The sequence below is a fragment of the Acipenser ruthenus genome, chromosome 37, assembly GCF_902713425.1.
Source record: "Acipenser ruthenus chromosome 37, fAciRut3.2 maternal haplotype, whole genome shotgun sequence".
Taxonomy (NCBI): Eukaryota; Metazoa; Chordata; class Actinopteri; order Acipenseriformes; family Acipenseridae; genus Acipenser; species Acipenser ruthenus.
In genome coordinates, this window is record NC_081225.1 from 327,501 (window position 1) to 352,698 (window position 25,198).

Genomic DNA, 25,198 nt, shown 5'->3' on the forward strand with positions numbered 1-25,198 from the left:
AAATTATTCAAGTAATAGCGCCAGCCCTGCCCTGCTCTGCACAGGACCAATCAAGTTCACGCCACCACCACGTAAAAAAAAAAAAAAAAAAATTATTCAAGTAATAGCGCCAGCCCTGCCCTGCTCTGCACAGGACCAATCAAGTTCACGCCACCACCACGTAAAAAAAAATAAATAAATAAATAATTATTCAATTAATAGCGCCAGCCCTGCCTTGCTCTACACAGGACCAATCAAGTTCACGCCACCACCACGTAAAAAAAAAAAAAAAAAAAAAAAAAATTATTCAAGTAATAGCGCCAGCCCTGCCATGCTCTGCACAGGACCAATCAAGTTCACGCCACCACCACGTAAAAAAGAAAAAAAAAAAAAATTATTCAAGTAATAGCGCCAGCCCTGCCCTACTCTGAACAGGACCAATCAAGTTCACGCCACCACCACGTAAAAAAAAAAAAAAATTATTCAATTAATAGCGCCAGCCCTGCCCTGCTCTGCACAGGACCAATCAAGTTCACGCCACCACCACGTAAAAAAAAAAAAAAAAAAAACATTATTCAATTAATAGCGCCAGCCCTGCCCTGCTCTGAACAGGACCAATCAAGTTCACGCCACCACCACGTAAAAAAAAAAAAATAAATAAATTATTCAACTAATAGCGCCAGCCCTGCCCTGCTCTGCACAGGACCAAGTTCACGCCACCACCACGTAAAAAAAAAAAAAAAAAATTATTCAAGTAATAGCGCCAGCCCTGCCCTGCTCTGCACAGGACCAATCAAGTTCACGCCACCACCACGTAAAAAAAAAAAATAAAATAAATAATTATTCAATTAATAGCGCCAGCCCTGCCTTGCTCTGCACAGGACCAATCAAGTTCACGCCACCACCACGTAAAAAAAAAAAAAAAAAAAAAAAAAATTATTCAAGTAATAGCGCCAGCCCTGCCCTGCTCTGCACAGGACCAATCAAGTTCACGCCACCACCACGTAAAAAAAAAAAAAAAAAAATTATTCAAGTAATAGCGCCAGCCCTGCCCTGCTCTGCACAGGACCAATCAAGTTCACGCCACCACCACGTAAAAAAAAATAAATAAATAAATAATTATTCAATTAATAGCGCCAGCCCTGCCTTGCTCTACACAGGACCAATCAAGTTCACGCCACCACCACGTAAAAAAAAAAACATTATTCAATTAATAGCGCCAGCCCTGCCCTGCTCTGAACAGGACCAATCAAGTTCACGCCACCACCACGTAAAAAAAAAAAAAAAAAAAAATTATTCAAGTAATAGCGCCAGCCCTGCCCTGCTCTGCACAGGACCAATCAAGTTCACGCCACCACCACGTAAAAAAAAAAAAATAAATAAATAATTATTCAATTAATAGCGCCAGCCCTGCCTTGCTCTGCACAGGACCAATCAAGTTCACGCCACCACCACGTAAAAAAAAAAAAAAAAAAAAAAAAATTATTCAAGTAATAGCGCCAGCCCTGCCCTGCTCTGCACAGGACCAATCAAGTTCACGCCACCACCACGTAAAAAAAAAAAAAAAAAAAATTATTCAAGTAATAGCGCCAGCCCTGCCCTGCTCTGCACAGGACCAATCAAGTTCACGCCACCACCACGTAAAAAAAAATAAAAAAATAAATAATTATTCAATTAATAGCGCCAGCCCTGCCTTGCTCTGCACAGGACCAATCAAGTTCACGCCACCACCACGTAAAAAAAAAAAAAAAAAATTATTCAAGTAATAGCGCCAGCCCTGCCCTGCTCTGCACAGGACCAATCAAGTTCACGCCACCACCACGTAAAAAAAAAAAAAAAAAAATTATTCAAGTAATAGCGCCAGCCCTGCCCTGCTCTGCACAGGACCAATCAAGTTCACGCCACCACCACGTAAAAAAAAAAAAATAAATAAATAATTATTCAATTAATAGCGCCAGCCCTGCCTTGCTCTGCACAGGACCAATCAAGTTCACGCCACCACCACGTAAAAAAAAAAAAAAAAAAAAAAAAAATTATTCAAGTAATAGCGCCAGCCCTGCCATGCTCTGCACAGGACCAATCAAGTTCACGCCACCACCACGTAAAAAAGAAAAAAAAAAAAAATTATTCAAGTAATAGCGCCAGCCCTGCCATGCTCTGAAAAGGACCAATCAAGTTCACGCCACCACCACGTAAAAAAAAAAAAAAAAAAAAAAAAAATTATTCAAGTAATAGCGCCAGCCCTGCCATGCTCTGCACAGGACCAATCAAGTTCACGCCACCACCACGTAAAAAAAAAAAAAAAAAAAAATTATTCAAGTAATAGCGCCAGCCCTGCCCTGCTCTGCACAGGACCAATCAAGTTCACGCCACCACCACGTAAAAAAAAAAAAAAAAAAAAATTATTCAACTAATAGCGCCAGCCGTGCCCTGCTCTACACAGGACCAAGTTCACGCCACCACCACGTAAAAAAAAAATATATATATATTCAATAGCGCCAGCCCTGCCCTGCTCTTCACAGGACCAATCAAGTTCACACCACCACCAGTAAAAAAAAAAAAAAAAAAAATTATTCAATTAATAGCGCCAGCCCTGCCCTGCTCTGCCCTGCTCTGCACAGGACCAATCAAGTTCACGCCACCACCACGTAAAAAAAAATAAATAAATAAATAATTATTCAATTAATAGCGCCAGCCCTGCCTTGCTCTGCACAGGACCAATCAAGTTCACGCCACCACCACGTAAAAAAAAAAAAAAAAGAAAAAATTATTCAAGTAATAGCGCCAGCCCTGCCATGCTCTGCACAGGACCAATCAAGTTCACGCCACCACCACGTAAAAAAGAAAAAAAAAAAAATTATTCAAGTAATAGCGCCAGCCCTGCCCTACTCTGAACAGGACCAATCAAGTTCACGCCACCACCACGTAAAAAAAAAAAATAATTATTCAATTAATAGCGCCAGCCCTGCCCTGCTCTGCACAGGACCAATCAAGTTCACGCCACCACCACGTAAAAAAAAAAAAAAAAAAACATTATTCAATTAATAGCGCCAGCCCTGCCCTGCTCTGAACAGGACCAATCAAGTTCACACCACCACCACGTAAAAAAAAAAAAAAAAAAAAATTATTCAACTAATAGCGCCAGCCCTGCCCTGCTCTGCACAGGACCAAGTTCACGCCACCACCACGTAAAAAAAAAAATATATATATATTCAATAGCGCCAGCCCTGCCCTGCTCTGCACAGGACCAATCAAGTTCACACCACCACCAGTAAAAAAAAAAAAAAAAAAAAAAATTATTCAATTAATAGCGCCAGCCCTGCCCTGCTCTGCCCTGCTCTGCACAGGACCAATCAAGTTCACGCCACCACCACGTAAAAAAAAAAAAAAATTATTCAATTAATAGCGCCAGCCCTGCCCTGCTCTGCACAGGACCAATCAAGTTCACGCCACCACCACGTAAAAAAAAAAAAAAAAAAATTATTCAAGTAATAGCGCCAGCCCTGCCCTGCTCTGCACAGGACCAATCAAGTTCACGCCACCACCACGTTAAAAAAAAAAAAAAAAAAAAATATTCAAGTAATAGCGCCAGCCCTGCCCTGCTCTGCACAGGACCAAGTTCACGCCACCACCACGTAAAAAAAAAAAAAAAAAAAAAATTATTCAAGTAATAGCGCCAGCCCTGCCCTGCTCTGCACAGGACCAATCAAGTTCACGCCACCACCACGTAAAAAAAAAAAAAAAAATATTCAATTAATAGCGCCAGCCCTGCCCTGCTCTGCACAGGACCAATCAAGTTCACGCCACCACCACGTAAAAAAAAAAAAAATTATTCAAGTAATAGCGCCATCCCTGCCCTGCTCTGCACAGGACCAATCAAGTTCACGCCACCACCACGTAAAAAAAAAAAAAAAATTATTCAAGTAATAGCGCCAGCCCTGCCCTGCTCTGCACAGGACCAATCAAGTTCACGCCACCACCACGTAAAAAAAAAAAAAAAAAAAAAATTATTCAAGTAATAGCGCCATCCCTGCCCTGCTCTGCACAGGACCAATCAAGTTCACGCCACCACCACGTAAAAAAAAAATAAAAATTATTCAAGTAATAGCGCCAGCCCTGCCCTGCTCTGCACAGGACCAATCAAGTTCACGCCACCACCACGTAAAAAAAAAAAAAATAAAAAAAAATTATTCAAGTATAGCGCCAGCCCTGCCCTGCTCGCCCTGCTCTACACAGGACCAATCAAGTTCACGCCACCACCACGTAAAAAAAATAAAAAATAAAATTATTCAAGTAATAGCACCAGCCCTGCCCTGCTCTGCACAGGACCAATCAAGTTCACGCCACCACCACGTAAAAAAAAAAAAAAAATTATTCAATTAATAGCGCCTGCCCTGCCCTGCTCTGCACAGGACCAATCAAGTTCACGCCACCACCACGTAAAAAAAAAAATTATTTAAGCAATAGCGCCAGCCCTGCCCTGCTCTGCACAGGACCAATGAAGTTCACGCCACCACCACGTAAAAAAAAATAAAAATAAAAATTATTCACGTAATAGCGCCAGCCCTGCCCTGCTCTGCACAGGACCAATCAAGTTCACGCCACCACCACGTAAAAAAAAAAAAAAATTATTCAATTAATAGCGCCAGCCCTGCCCTGCTCTGCACAGGACCAATCAAGTTCACGCCACAACCACGTAAAAAATAAATAAATAAATAAAAATTATTCAAGTAATAGCGCCAGCCCTGCCCTGCTCTGCACAGGACCAATCAAGTTCACGCCACCACCACGTAAAAAAAAAAAAAAAAAAAATTATTCAATTAATAGCGCCAGCCCTGCCCTGCTCTGCCCTGCTCTGCACAGGACTAATCAAGTTCACGCCACCACCACGTAAAAAAAAAAAAAAAAATTATTGAAGTAATAACGCCAGCCCTGCCCTCCTCGCCCTGCTCTGCACAGGACCAATCAAGTTCACGCCACCACCACGTAAAAAAAAAAAAAAAAAAAAAAAAAAATATTCAAGTAATAGCACCAGCCCTGCCCTGCTCTGCACAGGACCAATCAAGTTCACGCCACCACCACGTAAAAAAAAAATATATATATATTCAATAGCGCCAGCCCTGCCCTGCTCTGCACAGGACCAATCAAGTTCACGCCACCACCACGTAAAAAAAAAAAAAAAAAAAAAAAATATTCAATTAATAGCGCCATCCCTGCCCTGCTCTGCACAGGACCAATGAAGTTCACGCCACCACCACGTAAAAAAAAAAAAATAAATAAAATTATTCAAGTAATAGCACCAGCCCTGCCCTGCTCTGCACAGGACCAATCAAGTTCACGCCACCACCACGTAAAAAAAAATAAAAATAAAAATTATTCACGTAATAGCGCCAGCCCTGCCCTGCTCTGCACAGGACCAATCAAGTTCACGCCACCACCACGTAAAAAAAAAAAAAAAATTATTCAATTAATAGCGCCAGCCCTGCCCTGCTCTGCACAGGACCAATCAAGTTCACGCCACCACCACGTAAAAAATAAATAAATAAATAAAAATTATTCAAGTAATAGCGCCAGCCCTGCCCTGCTCTGCACAGGACCAATCAAGTTCACGCCACCACCACGTAAAAAAAAAAAAAAAAAAAATTATTCAATCAATAGCGCCAGCCCTGCCCTGCTCTGCCCTGCTCTGCACAGGACTAATCAAGTTCACGCCACCACCACGTAAAAAAAAAAAAAAAAAAAAAAAAAATATTCAAGTAATAGCACCAGCCCTGCCCTGCTCTGCACAGGACCAATCAAGTTCACGCCACCACCACGTAAAAAAAAAAATATATATATATTCAATAGCGCCAGCCCTGCCCTGCTCTGCACAGGACCAATCAAGTTCACACCACCACCAGTAAAAAAAAAAAAAAAAAAAAAAATTATTCAATTAATAGCGCCAGCCCTGCCCTGCTCTGCCCTGCTCTGCACAGGACCAATCAAGTTCACGCCACCACCACGTAAAAAAAAAAAAAATTATTCAATTAATAGCGCCAGCCCTGCCCTGCTCTGCACAGGACCAATCAAGTTCACGCCACCACCACGTAAAAAAAAAAAAAAAAAAAAAAATTATTCAAGTAATAGCGCCATCCCTGCCCTGCTCTGCACAGGACCAATCAAGTTCACGCCACCACCACGTAAAAAAAAAATAAAAATTATTCAAGTAATAGCGCCAGCCCTGCCCTGCTCTGCACAGGACCAATCAAGTTCACGCCACCACCACATAAAAAAAAAAAAATAAAAAAAAATTATTCAAGTATAGCGCCAGCCCTGCCCTGCTCGCCCAGCTCTACACAGGACCAATCAAGTTCACGCCACCACCACGTAAAAAAAAAAAAAAAAATTATTCAATTAATAGCGCCTGCCCTGCCCTGCTCTGCACAGGACCAATCAAGTTCACGCCACCACCACGTAAAAAAAAAAATTATTTAAGTAATAGCGCCAGCCCTGCCCTGCTCTGCACAGGACCAATGAAGTTCACGCCACCACCACGTAAAAAAAAAAAAAAAAAAAAAAAAATTATTCAAGTAATAGCGACAGCCCTGCCCTGCTCTGCACAGGACCAATCAAGTTCACGCCACCACCACGTAAAAAAAAAAAAATTATTCAATTAATAGCGCCAGCCCTGCCGTGCTCTGCACAGGACCAATCAAGTTCACGCCACCACCACGTAAAAAAAAAAAAAAAAAAAAAAAATTATTCAAGTAATAGCGACAGCCCTGCCCTGCTCTGCACAGGACCAATCAAGTTCACGCCACCACCACGTAAAAAAAAAAAAAATTATTCAATTAATAGCGCCAGCCCTGCCGTGCTCTGCACAGGACCAATCAAGTTCACGCCACCACCACGTAAAAAAAAATAAAAATAAAAATTATTCACGTAATAGCGCCAGCCCTGCCCTGCTCTGCACAGGACCAATCAAGTTCACGCCACCACCACGTAAAAAAAAAAAAAAAATTATTCAATTAATAGCGCCAGCCCTGCCCTGCTCTGCACAGGACCAATCAAGTTCACGCCACCACCACGTAAAAAATAAATAAATAAATAAAAATTATTCAAGTAATAGCGCCAGCCCTGCCCTGCTCTGCACAGGACCAATCAAGTTCACGCCACCACCACGTAAAAAATAAATAAATAAATATAAATTATTCAAGTAATAGCGCCAGCCCTGCCCTGCTCTGCACAGGACCAATCAAGTTCACGCCACCACCACGTAAAAAATAAATAAATAAATAAAAATTATTCAAGTAATAGCGCCAGCCCTGCCCTGCTCTGCACAGGACCAATCAAGTTCACGCCACCACCACGTAAAAAATAAATAAATAAATATAAATTATTCAAGTAATAGCGCCAGCCCTGCCCTGCTCTGCACAGGACCAAGTTCACGCCACCACCACGTAAAAAAAAAAAAAAAAAATTATTCAATTAATAGCGCCAGCCCTGCCCTGCTCTGCCCTGCTCTGCACAGGACCAATCAAGTTCACGCCGCCACCACCACGTAAAAAAAAAAAAAAAATTATTCAAGTAATAGCACCTGCCCTGCCCTGCTCTGCCCTGCTCTGCACAGGACCAATCAAGTTCACGCCACCACCACGTAAAAAAAAAAAAAAAAAAAAAAAATATTCAAGTAATAACGCCAGCCCTGCCCTGCTCTGCCCTGCTCTGCACAGGACCAATCAAGTTCACGCCACCACCACGTAAAAAAAAAAAAAAATTATTCAATTAATAGCGCCAGCCCTGCCCTGCTCTGCACAGAAACAATCAAGTTCACGCCACCACCACGTAAAAAAAAAATAAATAAAAAAATTATTCAAGTAATAACGCCAGCCCTACCCTGCTCTGCCCTGCTCTGCACAGGACCAATCAAGTTCACGCCACCACCACGTAAAAAAAAATAAAAAAATAAAATTATTCAATTAATAGCGCCAGCCCTGCCCTGTTCTGCACAGGACCAATCAGTTCACGCCACCACCACGTAAAAAAAAAAATTATTCAAGTAATAGCGCCAGCCCTGCCCTGCTCTGCACAGGACCAATCAAGTTCACGCCACCACCACGTAAAAAAAAAAAAAAAAAATATTCAATTAATAGCGCCAGCCCTGCCCTGCTCTGCACAGGACCAATGAAGTTCACGCCACCACCACGTAAAAAAAAAAAAAAAAAAAAAATTATTGAAGTAATAGCGCCAGCCCTGCCCTGCTCGCCCTGCTCTGCACAGGACCAATCAAGTTCACGCCACCACCACGTAAAAAAAATAAAAAATAAAATTATTCAAGTAATAGCACCAGCCCTGCCCTGCTCTGCACAGGACCAATCAAGTTCACGCCACCACCACGTAAAAAAAATAAAAAATAAAATTATTCAAGTAATAGCACCAGCCCTGCCCTGCTCTGCACAGGACCAATCAAGTTCACGCCACCACCACGTAAAAAAAAAAAAAAAATTATTCAATTAATAGCGCCTGCCCTGCCCTGCTCTGCACAGGACCAATCAAGTTCACGCCACCACCACGTAAAAAAAAAAAAAAAAAAAAAAAATTATTCAAGTAATAGCGACAGCCCTGCCCTGCTCTGCACAGGACCAATCAAGTTCACGCCACAACCACGTAAAAAAAAAAAAAATTATTCAATTAATAGCGCCAGCCCTGCCCTGCTCTGCACAGGACCAATCAAGTTCACGCCACCACCACGTAAAAAAAAATAAAAATAAAAATTATTCACGTAATAGCGCCAGCCCTGCCCTGCTCTGCACAGGACCAATCAAGTTCACGCCACCACCACGTAAAAAAAAAATAAATAAATAAAAATTATTCAAGTAATAGCGCCAGCCCTGCCCTGCTCTGCACAGGACCAATCAAGTTCACGCCACCACCACGTAAAAAAAAAAAAAAAAAAAATTATTCAATTAATAGCGCCAGCCCTGCCCTGCTCTGCCCTGCTCTGCACAGGACTAATCAAGTTCACGCCACCACCACGTAAAAAAAAAAAAAAAAATTATTGAAGTAATAACGCCAGCCCTGCCCTCCTCTGCACAGGACCAATCAAGTTCACGCCACCACCACGTAAAAAAAAAAAAAAAAAAAAAAAAATATTCAAGTAATAGCACCAGCCCTGCCCTGCTCTGCACAGGACCAATCAAGTTCACGCCACCACCACGTAAAAAAAAAAAAAAAAAAAAAAAATTATTCAAGTAATAGCGCCAGCCCTGCCCTGCTCTGCACAGGACCAATCAAGTTCACGCCACCACCACGTAAAAAAAAAAAAAATTATTCAATTAATAGCGCCAGCCCTGCCCTGCTCTGCACAGGACCAATCAAGTTCACGCCACCACCACGTAAAAAAAAAAAAAAAAAAAAAAATTATTCAAGTAATAGCGCCAGCCCTGCCCTGCTCTGCACAGGACCAATCAAGTTCACGCCACCACCACGTAAAAAAAAAAAAATTATTCAATTAATAGCGCCAGCCCTGCCCTGCTCGCCCTGCTCTGCACAGGACCAATCAAGTTCACGCCACCACCACGTAAAAAAAAAAAAAAAAAAAATTATTTAAGTAATAGCGCCAGCCCTGCCCTGCTCTGCACAGGACCAATCAAGTTCATGCCACCACCACGTAAAAAAAAAAAAAAAAAATTATTGAAGTAATAGCGCCAGCCCTGCCCTGCTCGCCCTGCTCTGCACAGGACCAATCAAGTTCACGCCACCACCACGTAAAAAAAAAAAAAAAATTCAATTAATAGCGCCAGCCCTGCCCTGCTCTGCACGACCAATCAAGTTCACGCCACCACCACGTAAAAAAAAAAAAAAAAAAATTATTGAAGTAATAGCGCCAGCCCTGCCCTGCTCGCCCTGCTCTGCACAGGACCAATCAAGTTCACGCCACCACCACGTAAAAAAAAAAAAAAAAAAAATTATTCAATTAATAGCGCCAGCCCTGCCCTGCTCTGCACAGGACCAATCAAGTTCACGCCACCACCACGTAAAAAAAAAAAAAAAAAAAATATTATTCAAGTAATAGCGCCAGCTCTGCCCTGCTCTCCACAGGACCAATCAAGTTCACGCCACCGCCACGTAAAAAAAAAAAAAAAAAAAAAAAATTGGAAGTAATAGCGCCAGCCCTGCCCTCCTCGCCCTGCTCTGCACAGGACCAATCAAGTTCACGCCACCACCACGTAAAAAAAAAAAAAAAAAAAAATTATTCAAGTAATATCACCAGCCCTGCCCTGCTCTGCACAGGACCAATCAAGTTCACGCCACCACCACGTAAAAAAAAAAAAAAAAAAAAAATTATTCAAGTAATAGCGCCAGCCCTGCCCTGCTCTGCACAGGACCAAGTTCACGCCACCACCATGTAAAAAAAAAAAAAAAAAAAATTATTCAAGTAATAGCGCCAGCCCTGCCCTGCTCTGCACAGGACCAATCAAGTTCACGCCACCACCACGTAAAAAAAAAAAAAATATTCAAGTAATAGCGCGAGCCCTGCCCTGCTCTGCACAGGACCAATCAAGTTCACGCCACCACCACGTAAAAAAAAAAAAAAAAAAAAATTATTCAATTAATAGCGCCAACCCTGCCCTGCTCTGCACAGGACCAATCAAGTTCACGCCACCACCACGTAAAAAAAAAAAAAAAAATTATTCAAGTAATAGCGCCATCCCTGCCCTGCTCTGCACAGGACCAATCAAGTTCACGCCACCACCACGTAAAAAAAATATATATATATATATATTATTCAAGTAATAGCGCCAGCTCTGCCCTGCTCTGCACAGGACCAATGAAGTTCACGCCACCGCCACGTAAAAAAAAAAAAAAAAAAAAAATTATTCAATTAATAGCGCCAGCCCTGCCCTGCTCTGCACAGGACCAATCAAGTTCACGCCACCGCCACGTAAAAAAAAAAAAAAAAAAAAAAAATTATTCAAGTAATAGCGCCAGCCCTGCCCTGCTCTGCACAGGACCAAGTTCACGCCACCACCACGTAAAAAAAAAAAAAAAAAAAAAAAATTATTCAATTAATAGCGCCAGCCCTGCCCTGCTCTGCACAGGACCAATCAAGTTCACGCCACCACCACGTAAAAAAAAAAAAAAAAAAAAAAAAATTATTCAAGTAATAGCGCCAGCCCTGCCCTGCTCTGCACAGGACCAATCAAGTTCACGCCACCGCCACGTAAAAAAAAAAAAAAAAAAAAAAATTATTCAATTAATAGCGCCAGCCCTGCCCTGCTCTGCACAGGACCAATCAAGTTCACGCCACCACCACGTAAAAAAAAAAAAAATATATATATTATTCAAGTAATAGCGCCAGCTCTGCCCTGCTCTACACAGGACCAATCAAGTTCACGCCACCACCACGTAAAAAAAAAAAAAAAAAAAAAATTTGAAGTAATAGCGCCAGCCCTGCCCTCCTCGCCCTGCTCTGCAAAGGACCAATCAAGTTCACGCCACCACCACGTAAAAAAAAAAAAAAAAAAAAAATATTCAATTAATAGCGCCAGCCCTGCCCTGCTCTGCACAGGACCAATGAAGTTCACGCCACCGCCACGTAAAAAAAAAAAAAAAAAAATTATTCAATTAATAGCGCCAGCCCTGCCCTGCTCTGCACAGGACCAATCAAGTTCACGCCACCGCCACGTAAAAAAAAAAAAAAAAAAAAAAAATTATTCAAGTAATAGCGCCAGCCCTGCCCTGCTCTGCACAGGACCAAGTTCACGCCACCACCACGTAAAAAAAAAAAAAAAAAAAAATTATTCAATTAATAGCGCCAGCCCTGCTCTGCACAGGACCAATCAAGTTCACGCCACCACCACGTAAAAAAAAAAAAAAAAAAAAAAATTATTCAAGTAATAGCGCCAGCCCTGCCCTGCTCTGCACAGGACCAATCAAGTTCACACCACCACCACGTAAAAAAAAAAAAAAAAAAAATTATTCAATAGCGCCAGCCCGCCCTGCTCTGCACAGGACCAATCAAGTTCACGCCACCACCACGTAAAAAAAAAAAAAAAAAAAATTATTGAAGTAATAGCGCCAGCCCTGCCCTGCTCGCCCTGCTCTGCACAGGACCAATCAAGTTCACGCCACCACCACGTAAAAAAAAAAAAAAAAAAAAAATATTCAATTAATAGCGCCAGCCCTGCCCTGCTCGCCCTGCTCTGCACAGGACCAATCAAGTACATGCCACCACCACGTAAAAAAAAAAAAAAAAATTATTCAATTAATAGCGCCAGCCCTGCCCTGCTCTGCACAGGACCAATCAAGTTCACGCCACCACCACGTAAAAAAAAAAAAAAAAAAAAATATTATTCAAGTAATAGCGCCAGCTCTGCCCTGCTCTGCACAGGACCAATCAAGTTCACGCCACCACCACGTAAAAAAAAAAAAAAAAAAAAATTTGAAGTAATAGCGCCAGCCCTGCCCTCCTCGCCCTGCTCTGCACAGGACCAATCAAGTTCACGCCACCACCACGTAAAAAAAAAAAAAAAAAAATTATTCAAGTAATAGCACCAGCCCTGCCCTGCTCTGCAGAGGACCAATCAAGTTCACGCCACCACCACGTAAAAAAAAAAAAAAAAAAAATTATTCAAGTAATAGCGCCAGCCCTGCCCTGCTCTGCACAGGACCAATCAAGTTCACGCCACCACCACGTAAAAAAAAAAAAAAAAAAAAAAATATTCAATTAATAGCGCCAGCCCTGCCCTGCTCTGCACAGGACCAATCAAGTACATGCCACCACCACGTAAAAAAAAAAAAAAAATGATTCAATTAATAGCGCCAGCCCTGCCCTGCTCTACACAGGACCAATCAAGTTCACGCCACCACCACGTAAAAAAGAAAAAAAAAATTATTGAAGTAATAGCGCCAGCCCTGCCCTGCTCGCCCTGCTCTGCACAGGACCAATCAAGTTCACGCCACCACCACGTAAAAAAAAAAAAAAAAAAAAAAATATTCAATTAATAGCGCCAGCCCTGCCCTGCTCTGCACAGGACCAATCAAGTACATGCCACCACCACGTAAAAAAAAAAAAAAAATGATTCAATTAATAGCGCCAGCCCTGCCCTGCTCTGCACAGGACCAATCAAGTTCACGCCACCACCACGTAAAAAAAAAAAATAAAAATAAAAATATTCAATTAATAGCGCCAGCCCTGCCCTGCTCTGCACAGGACCAATCAAGTACATGCCACCACCACGTAAAAAAAAAAAAAAAAACTTATTCAATTAATAGCGCCAGCCCTGCCCTGCTCTGCACAGGACCAATCAAGTTCATGCCACCACCACGTAAAAAAAAATAAATTATTCAAGTAATAGCGCCAGCCCTGCCCTGCTCTGCACAGGACCAATCAAGTTCACGCCACCACCACGTAAAAAAAAAAAAAAAAAAAAAATTATTCAAGTAATAGCGCCAGCCCTGCCTTGCTCTGCACAGGACCAATCAAGTTCACGCCACCACCACATAAAAAAAAAAAAAAATTATTCAAGTAATAGCGCCAGCCCTGCCCTGCTCTGCACAGGACCAATCAAGTTCACGCCACCACCACGTAAAAAAAAAAAAAAAAAAATTATTCAAGTAATAGCGCCAGCCCTGCCCTGCTCTGCAAGGACCAATCAAGTTCACGCCACCACCACGTAAAAAAAAAATAAAAAATTATTCAAATAATAGCGCCAGCCCTGCCCTCTTCCGCACAGGACCAATCAAGTTCACGCCACCACCACGTAAAAAAAAAATAAATTATTTAAGTAATAGCGCCAGCCCTGCCCTGCTCTGCACAGGACCAATCAAGTTCACGCCACCACCACGTAAAAAAAAAAAAAAAAAAATTATTCAAGTAATAGCGCCAGCCCTGACCTGCTCTGCACAGGACCAATCAAGTTCACGCCACTACCACGTAAAAAAAAAAAAAAAAAAAAAAATTTATTCAATTAATAGCGCCAGCCCTGCCCTGCTCTGCACAGGACCAATCAAGTTCACGCCACCACCACGTAAAAAAAAAAAAAAAATTATTCAAGTAATAGCGCCAGCCCTGCCCTGCTCTGCACAGGACCAATCAAGTTCACGCCACCACCACATAAATAAAATAAAAAAATTATTCAAGTAATAGCGCCAGCCCTGCCCTGCTCTGCAAGGACCAATCAAGTTCACGCCACCACCACGTAAAAAAAAAAAAAAAAATTATTCAAATAATAGCGCCAGCCCTGCCCTGCTCCGCACAGGACCAATCAAGTTCACGCCACCACCACGTAAAAAAAAAATAAATAATTCAAGTAATAGCGCCAGCCCTGCCCTGCTCTGCACAGGACCAATCAAGTTCACGCCACCACCACGTAAAAAAAAAATAAATAAATAAATATTCAAGTAATAGCGCCAGCCCTGCCCTGCTCTGCACAGGACCAATCAAGTTCACGCCACCACCACGTAAAAAAAAAAAAAAAATTATTCAATTAATAGCGCCAGCCCTGCCCTGCTCTGCACACGACCAATCAAGTTCACGCCACCACCACGTAAAAAAAAAAAAAAAAAAATTATTCAAGTAATAGCGCCAGCCCTGCCCTGCTCTGCACAGGACCAATCAAGTTCACGCCACCACCACGTAAAAAAAAAAAAAAAAAAAAAAAATTCAATTAATAGCGCCAGCCCTGCCCTGCTCTGCACAGGACCAATCAAGTTCACGCCACCACCACGTAAAAAAAAAAAAAAAAAAATTTATTCAATTAATAGCGCCAGCCCTGCCCTTCTCTGCACAGGACCAATCAAGTTCACGCCACCACCACGTAAAAAAAAAAAAAAAAAATTATTCAATTAATAGCAGCAGCCCTGCCCTGCTCTGCACAGGACCAATCAAGTTCACGCCACCACCACGTAAAAAAAAAAAAAAAAAAATTATTCAAGTAATAGCGCCAGCCTTGCCCTGCTCTGCACAGGACTAATCAAGTTCACGCCACCACCACGTAAAAAAAAAAAAAAAAAATTATTCAAGTAATAGCGCCAGCCCTGCCCTGCTCTGCACAGGACCAATCAAGTTCACGCCACCACCACGTAAAAAAAAAAATAAAAAATAAAAAATTCAATTAATAGCGCCAGCCCTGCCCTGCTCTGCACAGGACCAATCAAGTTCACGCCACCACCACGTAAAAAAAAAAAAAAAAAAAATTATTCAATTAATAGCGCCAGCCCTGCCCTTCTCTGCACAGGACCAATCAAGTTCACGCCACCACCACGTAAAAAAAAAAAAAAAAAAATTATTCAATTAATAGCAGCAGCCCTGCCCTGCTCTGCACAGGACCAATCAAGTTCACGCCACCACCACGTAAAAAAAAAAAAAAAAAAATTATTCAAGTAATAGCGCCAGCCTTGCCCTGCTCTGCACAGGACTAATCAAGTTCACGCCACCACCACGTAAAAAAAAAAAAAAAAAAAATATTCAAGTAATAGCGCCAGCCCTGCCCTGCTCTGCACAGGACCAATCAAGTTCACGCCACCACCACGTAAAAAAAAAAAAAAAAAAAAAATTATTCAAGTAATAGCGCCAGCCCTGCCCTGCTCTGCACAGGACCAATCAAGTTCACGCCACCACCACGTAAAAAAAAAAAAAAAAAATTATTCAATTAATAGCGCCAGCCCTGCCCTGCTCTGCACAGGACCAATCAAGTTCACGCCACCACCACGTAAAAAAAAAAAAAAAAAAAAAATTATTCAATTAATAGCACCAGCCCTGCCCTGCTCTGCACAGGACCAATCAAGTTCACGCCACCACCACGTAAAAAAAAAAAAAAAAAAAAAATTATTCAATTAATAGCGCCAGCCCTGCCCTGCTCTGCACAGGACCAATCAAGTTCACGCCACCACCACGTAAATAAAAAAAAAAATTATTCAAGTAATAGCGCCAGCCCTGCCCTGCTCTGCAAGGACCAATCAAGTTCACGCCACCACCACGTAAAAAAAAAAAAAAAAATTATTCAAATAATAGCGCCAGCCCTGCCCTGCTCCGCACAGGACCAATCAAGTTCACGCCACCACCACGTAAAAAAAAAATAAATTATTCAAGTAATAGCGCCAGCCCTGCCCTGCTCTGCACAGGACCAATCAAGTTCACGCCACCACCACGTAAAAAATAAATAAATAAATAAATATTCAAGTAATAGCGCCAGCCCTGCCCTGCTCTGCACAGGACCAATCAAGTTCACGCCACCACCACGTAAAAAAAAAAAAAAAATTATTCAATTAATAGCGCCAGCCCTGCCCTGCTCTGCACAGGACCAATCAAGTTCACGCCACCACCACGTAAAAAAAAAAAAAAAAAAATTATTCAAGTAATAGCGCCAGCCTTGCCCTGCTATGCACAGGACTAATCAAGTTCACGCCACCACCACGTAAAAAAAAAAAAAAAAAAAAAATTCAATTAATAGCGCCAGCCCTGCCCTGCTCTGCACAGGACCAATCAAGTTCACGCCACCACCACGTAAAAAAAAAAAAAAAATTATTCAATTAATAGCGCCAGCCCTGCCCTTCTCTGCACAGGACCAATCAAGTTCACGCCACCACCACGTAAAAAAAAAAAAAAAAAATTATTCAAGTAATAGCGCCAGCCTTGCCCTGCTCTGCAAGGACCAATCAAGTTCACGCCACCACCACGTAAAAAAAAAAAAAAAAAATTATTCAAGTAATAGCGCCAGCCCTGCCCTGCTCTGCAAGGACCAATTAAGTTCACGCCACCACCACGTAAAAAAAAAATAAAAAATTATTCAAATAATAGCGCCAGCCCTGCCCTGCTCCGCACAGGACCAATCAAGTTCACGCCACCACCACGTAAAAAAAAAATAAATTATTTAAGTAATAGCGCCAGCCCTGCCCTGCTCTGCACAGGACCAATCAAGTTCACGCCACCACCACGTAAAAAAAAAAAAAAAAAAATTATTCAAGTAATAGCGCCAGCCCTGCCCTGCTCTGCACAGGACCAATCAAGTTCACGCCACCACCACGTAAAAAAAAAAAAAAAAAAAAAAATTATTCAAGTAATAGCGCCAGCCCTGCCCTGCTCTGCACAGGACCAATCAAGTTCACGCCACCACCACGTAAAAAAAAAAAAATAATTATTCAAGTAATAGCGCCAGCCCTGCCCTGCTCTGCACAGGACCAATCAAGTTCACGCCACCACCACGTAAATAAAAAAAAAAAATTATTCAAGTAATAGCGCCAGCCCTGCCCTGCTCTGCAAGGACCAATCAAGTTCACGCCACCACCACGTAAAAAAAAAAAAAAAAATTATTCAAATAATAGCGCCAGCCCTGCCCTGCTCCGCACAGGACCAATCAAGTTCACGCCACCACCACGTAAAAAAAAAATAAATTATTCAAGTAATAGCGCCAGCCCTGCCCTGCTCTGCACAGGACCAATCAAGTTCACGCCACCACCACGTAAAAAAAAAAAAAAAAAATAAATATTCAAGTAATAGCGCCAGCCCTGCCCTGCTCTGCACAGGACCAATCAAGTTCACGCCACCACCACGTAAAAAAAAAAAAAAAAAATTATTCAATTAATAGCGCCAGCCCTGCCCTGCTCTGCACAGGACCAATCAAGTTCACGCCACCACCACGTAAAAAAAAAAAAAAAATTATTCAATTAATAGCGCCAGCCCTGCCCTTCTCTGCACAGGACTAATCAAGTTCACGCCACCACCACGTAAAAAAAAAAAAAATAAATTATTCAAGTAATAGCGCCAGCCTTGCCCTGCTCTGCAAGGACCAATCAAGTTCACGCCACCACCACGTAAAAAAAAAAAAAAAAAATTATTCAAGTAATAGCGCCAGCCCTGCCCTGCTCTGCAAGGACCAATTAAGTTCACGCCACCACCACGTAAAAAAAAAATAAAAAATTATTCAAATAATAGCGCCAGCCCTGCCCTGCTCCGCACAGGACCAATCAAGTTCACGCCACCACCACGTAAAAAAAAAATAAATTATTTAAGTAATAGCGCCAGCCCTGCCCTGCTCTGCACAGGACCAATCAAGTTCACGCCACCACCACGTAAAAAAAAAAAAAAAAAAATTATTCAAGTAATAGCGCCAGCCCTGCCCTGCTCTGCACAGGACCAATCAAGTTCACGCCACCACCACGTAAAAAAAAAAAAAAAAAAAAAAATTATTCAAGTAATAGCGCCAGCCCTGCCCTGCTCTGCACAGGACCAATCAAGTTCACGCCACCACCACGTAAAAAAAAAAAAATAATTATTCAAGTAATAGCGCCAGCCCTGCCCTGCTCTGCACAGGACCAATCAAGTTCACGCCACCACCACGTAAATAAAAAAAAAAAATTATTCAAGTAATAGCGCCAGCCCTGCCCTGCTCTGCAAGGACCAATCAAGTTCACGCCACCACCACGTAAAAAAAAAAAAAAAAATTATTCAAATAATAGCGCCAGCCCTGCCCTGCTCCGCACAGGACCAATCAAGTTCACGCCACCACCACGTAAAAAAAAAATAAATTATTCAAGTAATAGCGCCAGCCCTGCCCTGCTCTGCACAGGACCAATCAAGTTCACGCCACCACCACGTAAAAAAAAAAAAAAAAATTATTCAATTAATAGCGCCAGCCCTGCCCTGCTCTGCACAGGACCAATCAAGTTCACGCCACCACCACGTAAAAAAAAAAAAAAAAAAAATTATTCAATTAATAGCGCCAGCCCTGCCCTGCTCTGCACAGGACCAATCAAGTTCACGCCACCACCACGTAAAAAAAAAAAAAAAAAAAAAATTATTCAATTAATAGCGCCAGCCCTGCCCTGCTCTGCACAGGACCAATCAAGTTCACGCCACCACCACGTAAAAAAAAAAAAAAAAAATTATTCAATTAATAGCAGCAGCCCTGCCCTGCTCTGCACAGGACCAATCAAGTTCACGCCACCACCACGTAAAAAAAAAAAAAAAAAATTATTCAAGTAATAGCGCCAGCCTTGCCCTGCTATGCACAGGACTAATCAAGTTCACGCCACCACCACGTAAAAAAAAAAAAAAAAAAAAATATTCAAGTAATAGCGCCAGCCCTGCCCTGCTCTGCACAGGACCAATCAAGTTCACGCCACCACCACGTAAAAAAAAAAAAAAAAAAAAAAATTATTCAAGTAATAGCGCCAGCCCTGCCCTGCTCTGCACAGGACCAATCAAGTTCACGCCACCACCACGTAAAAAAAAAAAAAAAAATTATTCAATTAATAGCGCCAGCCCTGCCCTGCTCTGCACAGGACCAATCAAGTTCACGCCACCACCACGTAAAAAAAAAAAAAAAAAAAAAAATTATTCAATTAATAGCACCAGCCCTGCCCTGCTCTGCACAGGACCAATCAAGTTCACGCCACCACCACGTAAAAAAAAAAAAAAAAAAAAATTATTCAATTAATAGCGCCAGCCCTGCCCTGCTCTGCACAGGACCAATCAAGTTCATGCCACCACCACGTAAAAAAAAAAAAAATATTCAAGTAATAGCGCCAGCCCTGCCCTGCTCTGCACAGGACCAATCAAGTTCACGCCACCACCACGTAAAAAAAAAAAAAAAAAAAAAAAATTATTCAAGTAATAGCGCCAGCCCTGCCCTGCTCTGCACAGGACCAATCAAGTTCACGCCACCACCACGTAAAAAAAAAAAAAAAAAAAAAATTATTCAATTAATAGCGCCAGCCCTGCCCTGCTCTGCATAGGACCAATCAAGTTCACGCCACCACCAAGTAAAAAAAAAAAAAAAAAAATTATTCAAGTATTAGCGCCAGCCCTGCCCTGCTCTGCAAGGACCAATCAAGTTCACGCCACCACCACGTAAAAAAAAAAAAAAAAAAATTATTCAAGTAATAGCGCCAGCCCTGCCCTGCTCTGCAAGGACCAATCAAGTTCACGCCACCACCACATAAAAAAAAAAAAAAAAATTATTCAAATAATAGCGCCAGCCCTGCCCTGCTCCGCACAGGACCAATCAAGTTCATGCCACCACCACGTCAAAAAAAAAAAAATTATTTAAGTAATAGCGCCAGCCCTGCCCTGCTCTGCACAGGACCAATCAAGTTCACGCCACCACCACGTAAAAAAAAAAAAAAATTATTCAATTAATAGCGCCAGCCCTGCCCTGCTCTGCACAAGACCAATCAAGTTCACGCCACCACCACATAAAAAAAAAAAAAAAATTATTCAAGTAATAGCGCCAGCCCTGCCCTGCTCTGCACAGGACCAATCAAGTTCACGCCACCACCACGTAAAAAAAATAAATAAATAAAAATTATTCAAGTAATAGCGCCAGCCCTGCCCTGCTCTGCACAGGACCAATCAAGTTCACGCCACCACCACGTAAAAAAAAAAAAAAAAAAATTATTCAAGTAATAGCGCCAGCCCTGCCCTGCTCTGCACAGGACCAATCAAGTTCACGCCACCACCACGTAAAAAAAAAAAAAAAAAAAATTATTCAATTAATAGCGCCAGCCCTGCCCTGCTCTGCACAGGACCAATCAAGTTCACGCCACCACCACGTAAAAAAAAAAAAAAAAAAAAAAAATTATTCAATTAATAGCGCCAGCCCTGCCCTGCTCTGCACAGGACCAATCAAGTTCACGCCACCACCACGTAAAAAAAAAAAAAAAAATTATTCAATTAATAGCAGCAGCCCTGCCCTGCTCTGCACAGGACCAATCAAGTTCACGCCACCACCACGTAAAAAAAAAAAAAAAAAAATTATTCAATTAATAGCAGCAGCCCTGCCCTGCTCTGCACAGGACCAATCAAGTTCACACCACCACCACGTAAAAAAAAAAAAAAAAAAATTATTCAAGTTATAGCGCCAGCCCTGCCCTGCTCTGCACAGACCAATCAAGTTCACGCCACCACCACGTAAAAAAAATAAATAAATAAAAATTATTCAAGTAATAGCGCCAGCCCTGCCCTGCTCTGCACAGGACCAATCAAGTTCACGCCACCACCACGTAAAAAAAAAAAAAAAAAATTATTCAAGTAATAGCGCCAGCCCTGCCCTGCTCTGCACAGGACCAATCAAGTTCACGCCACCACCACGTAAAAAAAAAAAAAAAAAAAATTATTCAATTAATAGCGCCAGCCCTGCCCTGAACTGCACAGGACCAATCAAGTTCACGCCACCACCACGTAAAAAAAAAAAAATTATTCAGGTAATAACACCAGCCCTGCCCTGCTCTGCACAGGACCGATCAAGTTCACGCCACCACCACGTAAAAAAAAAAAAATTATTCAGGTAATAGCACCAGCCCTGCCCTGCTCTGCACAGGACCAATCAAGTTCACGCCACCACCACGTAAAAAAAAAAAAAAAATTATTCAAGTAATAGCGCCAGCCCTGCCCTGCTCTGCACAGGACCAATCAAGTTCACGCCACCACCACGTAAAAAAAATAAAAAAATTATTCAAGTAATAGCGCCAGCCCTGCCCTGCTCTGCACAGGACCAATCAAGTTCACGCAACCACCACGTAAAAAAAAAAATTATTCAGGTAATAGCACCAGCCCTGCCCTGCTCTGCACAGGACCAATCAAGTTCACGCCACCACCACGTAAAAAAAAAAAAAATTATTCAAGTAATAGCGCCAGCCCTGCCCTGCTCTGCACAGGACCAATCAAGTTCACGCCACCACCACGTAAAAAAAAAAAAAAAAATTATTCAATTAATAGCGCCAGCCCTGCCCTGCTCTGCACAGGACCAATCAAGTTCACGCAACCACCACTTAAAAAAAAAAAAATAAAAAAATTATTCAAGTAATAGCCCCAGCCCTGCCCTGCTCTGCACAGGACCAATCAAGTTCACGCAACCACCACGAAAAAAAAAAAAATTATTCAGGTAATAGCACCAGCCCTGCCCTGCTCTGCACAGGACCAATCAAGTTCACGCCACCACCACGTAAAAAAAAAAAAAATTATTCAAGTAATAGCGCCAGCCCTGCCCTGCTCTGCACAGGACCAATCAAGTTCACGCCACCACCACGTAAAAAAAAAAAAAAAAATTATTCAATTAATAGCGCCAGCCCTGCCCTGCTCTGCACAGGACCAATCAAGTTCACGCAACCACCACTTAAAAAAAAAAAAAAAAAAAAATTATTCAAGTAATAGCGCCAGCCCTGCCCTCCTCTGCACAGGACCAATCAAGTTCACGCCACCACCACGTAAAAAAAAAAAAAAAATTATTCAAATTAATAGCGCCAGCCCTGCCCTGCTCTGCACAGGACCGATCAAGTTCACGCCACCACCACGTAAAAAAAATAAAAAAAAATAAAAAATTATTCAAGTAATAGCGCCAGCCCTGCCCTGCTCTGCATAGGACCAATCAAGTTCACGCCACCACCACGTAAAAAAAAAAAAAAACAAAATTTTTCAAGTAATAGCGCCAGCCCTGCCCTGCTCTGCACAGGACCAATCAAGTTCACGGCACCACCACGTAAAAAAAAAAAAAAAAATTATTCAATTAATAGCGCCAGCCCTGCCCTGCTCTGCACAAATCAAGTTCACGCCACCACCTCGTAAAAAAAAAAAAAAAATTATTCAAGTAACAATGCCAGCCCTGCCCTGCTCTGCACAGGACCAATCAAGTTCACGCCACCACCACGTAAAAAAAAAAAAAAAAAAAAAATTATTCAAGTAATAGCGCCAGCCCTGCCCTGCTCTGCACAGGACCAATCAAGTCACGGCACCACCACGTAAAAAAAAAAAAAAAATTATTCAATTAATAGCGCCAGCCCTGCCCTGCTCTGCACAGGACCGATCAAGTTCACGCCACCACCACGTAAAAAAAAAAAAAAAAAAAAAAAAAATTATTCAAGTAATAGCGCCAGCCCTGCCCTGCTCTTCACAGGACCAATCAAGTTCACGCCACCACCACGTAAAAAAAAAAAAAAATTATTCAATTAATAGCGCCAGCCCTGCCCTGCTCTGCACAGGACCAATCAAGTTCACGCCACCACCACGTAAAAAAAAAAAAAAAAAAATTATTCAAGTAATAGCGCCAGCCCTGCCCTGCTCTTCACAGGACCAATCAAGTTCACGCCACCACCACGTAAAAAAAAAAAAAAATATTCAAGTAATAGCGCCAGCCCTGCCCTCCTCTGCACAGGACCAATCAAGTTCACACCACCACCACGTAAAAAAAAAAAAAAAAAAATTATTCAATTTATAGCACCAGCCCTGCCCTGCTCTGCACAGGACCAATCAAGTTCACGCCACCACCACGTAAAAAAAATAAATAAATAAATAATAATTATTCAAGTAATAGCGCCAGCCCTGCCCTGCTCTGCACAGGACCAATAAGGTTCACGCCACCACCACGTAAAAAAAAAAAAAAAAATTATTCAAGTAATAGCGCCAGCCCTGCCCTCCTCTGCACAGGACCAATCAAGTTCACGCCACCACCACGTAAAAAAAAAAAAAAAAATTATTCAAGTAATAGCGCCAGCCCTGCCCTGCTCTGCACAGGACCAATCAAGTTCACGCCACCACCACGTAAAAAAAAAAAAAAAAAAAAAAATATTCAAGTAATAGCGCCATCCCTGCCCTGCTCTGCACAGGACCAATCAAGTTCACGCCACCACCACGTAAAAAAAAAAAAAAAAAAAAATTATTCAAGTAATAGCGCCAGCCCTGCCCTGCTCTGCACAGGACCAATCAAGTTCACGCCACCACCACGTAAAAAAAAAAAAAAAAATTATTCATGTAATAGCGCCAGCCCTGCCCTGCTCTGCACAGGACCAATCAAGTTCACGCCACCACCACGTAAAAAAAAAAAAAAAAAATTATTCAATTAATAGCGCCAGCCCTGCCCTGCTCTTCACAGGACCAATCAAGTTCACGCCACCACCACGTAAAAAAAAAAAAAAAAATTATTCAAGTAATAGCGCCAGCCCTGCCCTGCTCTGCACAGGACCAATCAAGTTCACGCCACCACCACGTAAAAAAAATAAATAAAAATTATTCAAGTAATAGCGCCAGCCCTGCCCTGCTCTGCACAGGACCAATCAAGTTCACGCCACCACCACGTAAAAAAAAAAAAAAAAAAAAAAAAATTATTCAAGTAATAGCGCCAGCCCTGCCCTGCTCTGCACAGGACCAATCAAGTTCACGGCACCACCACATAAAAAAAAAAAAAAATTATTCAATTAATAGCGCCAGACCTGCCCTGCTCTGCACAGGACCGATCAAGTTCACGCCACCACCACGTAAAAAAAAAAAAAAAAAAAAATTTTTCAAGTAATAGCGCCAGCCCTGCCCTGCTCTTCACAGGACCAATCAAGTTCACGCCACCACCACATAAAAAAAAAAAAAAATTATTCAATTAATAGCGCCAGCCCTGCCCTGCTCTGCACAGGACCAATCAAGTTCACGCCACCACCACGTAAAAAAAAAAAAAAAAAAAATTATTCAAGTAATAGCGCCAGCCCTGCCCTCCTCTGCACAGGACCAATCAAGTTCACGCCACCACCACGTAAAAAAAAAAAAAAAATTATTCAATTAATAGCGCCAGCCCTGCCCTGCTCTGCACAGGACCGATCAAGTTTACGCCACCACCACGTAAAAAAAAAAAAAAAAAAAAAATTTTTTCAAGTAATAGCGCCAGCCCTGCCCTGCTCTTCACAGGACCAATCAAGTTCACGCCACCACCACGTAAAAAAAAAAAAAATTATTCAAGTAATAGCGCCAGCCCTGCCCTCCTCTGCACAGGACCAATCAAGTTCACGCCACCACCACGTAAAAAAAAAAAAAAAAAAATTATTCAATTTATAGCACCAGCCCTGCCCTGCTCTGCACAGGACCAATCAAGTTCACGGCACCACCACGTAAAAAAAATAAATAAATAAATAATAATTATTCAAGTAATAGCGCCAGCCCTGCCCTGCTCTGCACAGGACCAATAAGGTTCACGCCACCACCACGTAAAAAAAATAAATAAATAAAATTATTCAATTAATAGCGCCAGCCCTGCCCTCCTCTGCACAGGACCAATCAAGTTCACGCCACCACCACGTAAAAAAAAAAAAAAAATTATTCAAGTAATAGCGCCAGCCCTGCCCTGCTCTGCACAGGACCAATCAAGTTCACGCCACCACCACGTAAAAAAAAAAAAAAAAAAAAAAATATTCAAGTAATAGCGCCATCCCTGCCCTGCTCTGCACAGGACCAATCAAGTTCACGGCACCACCACGTAAA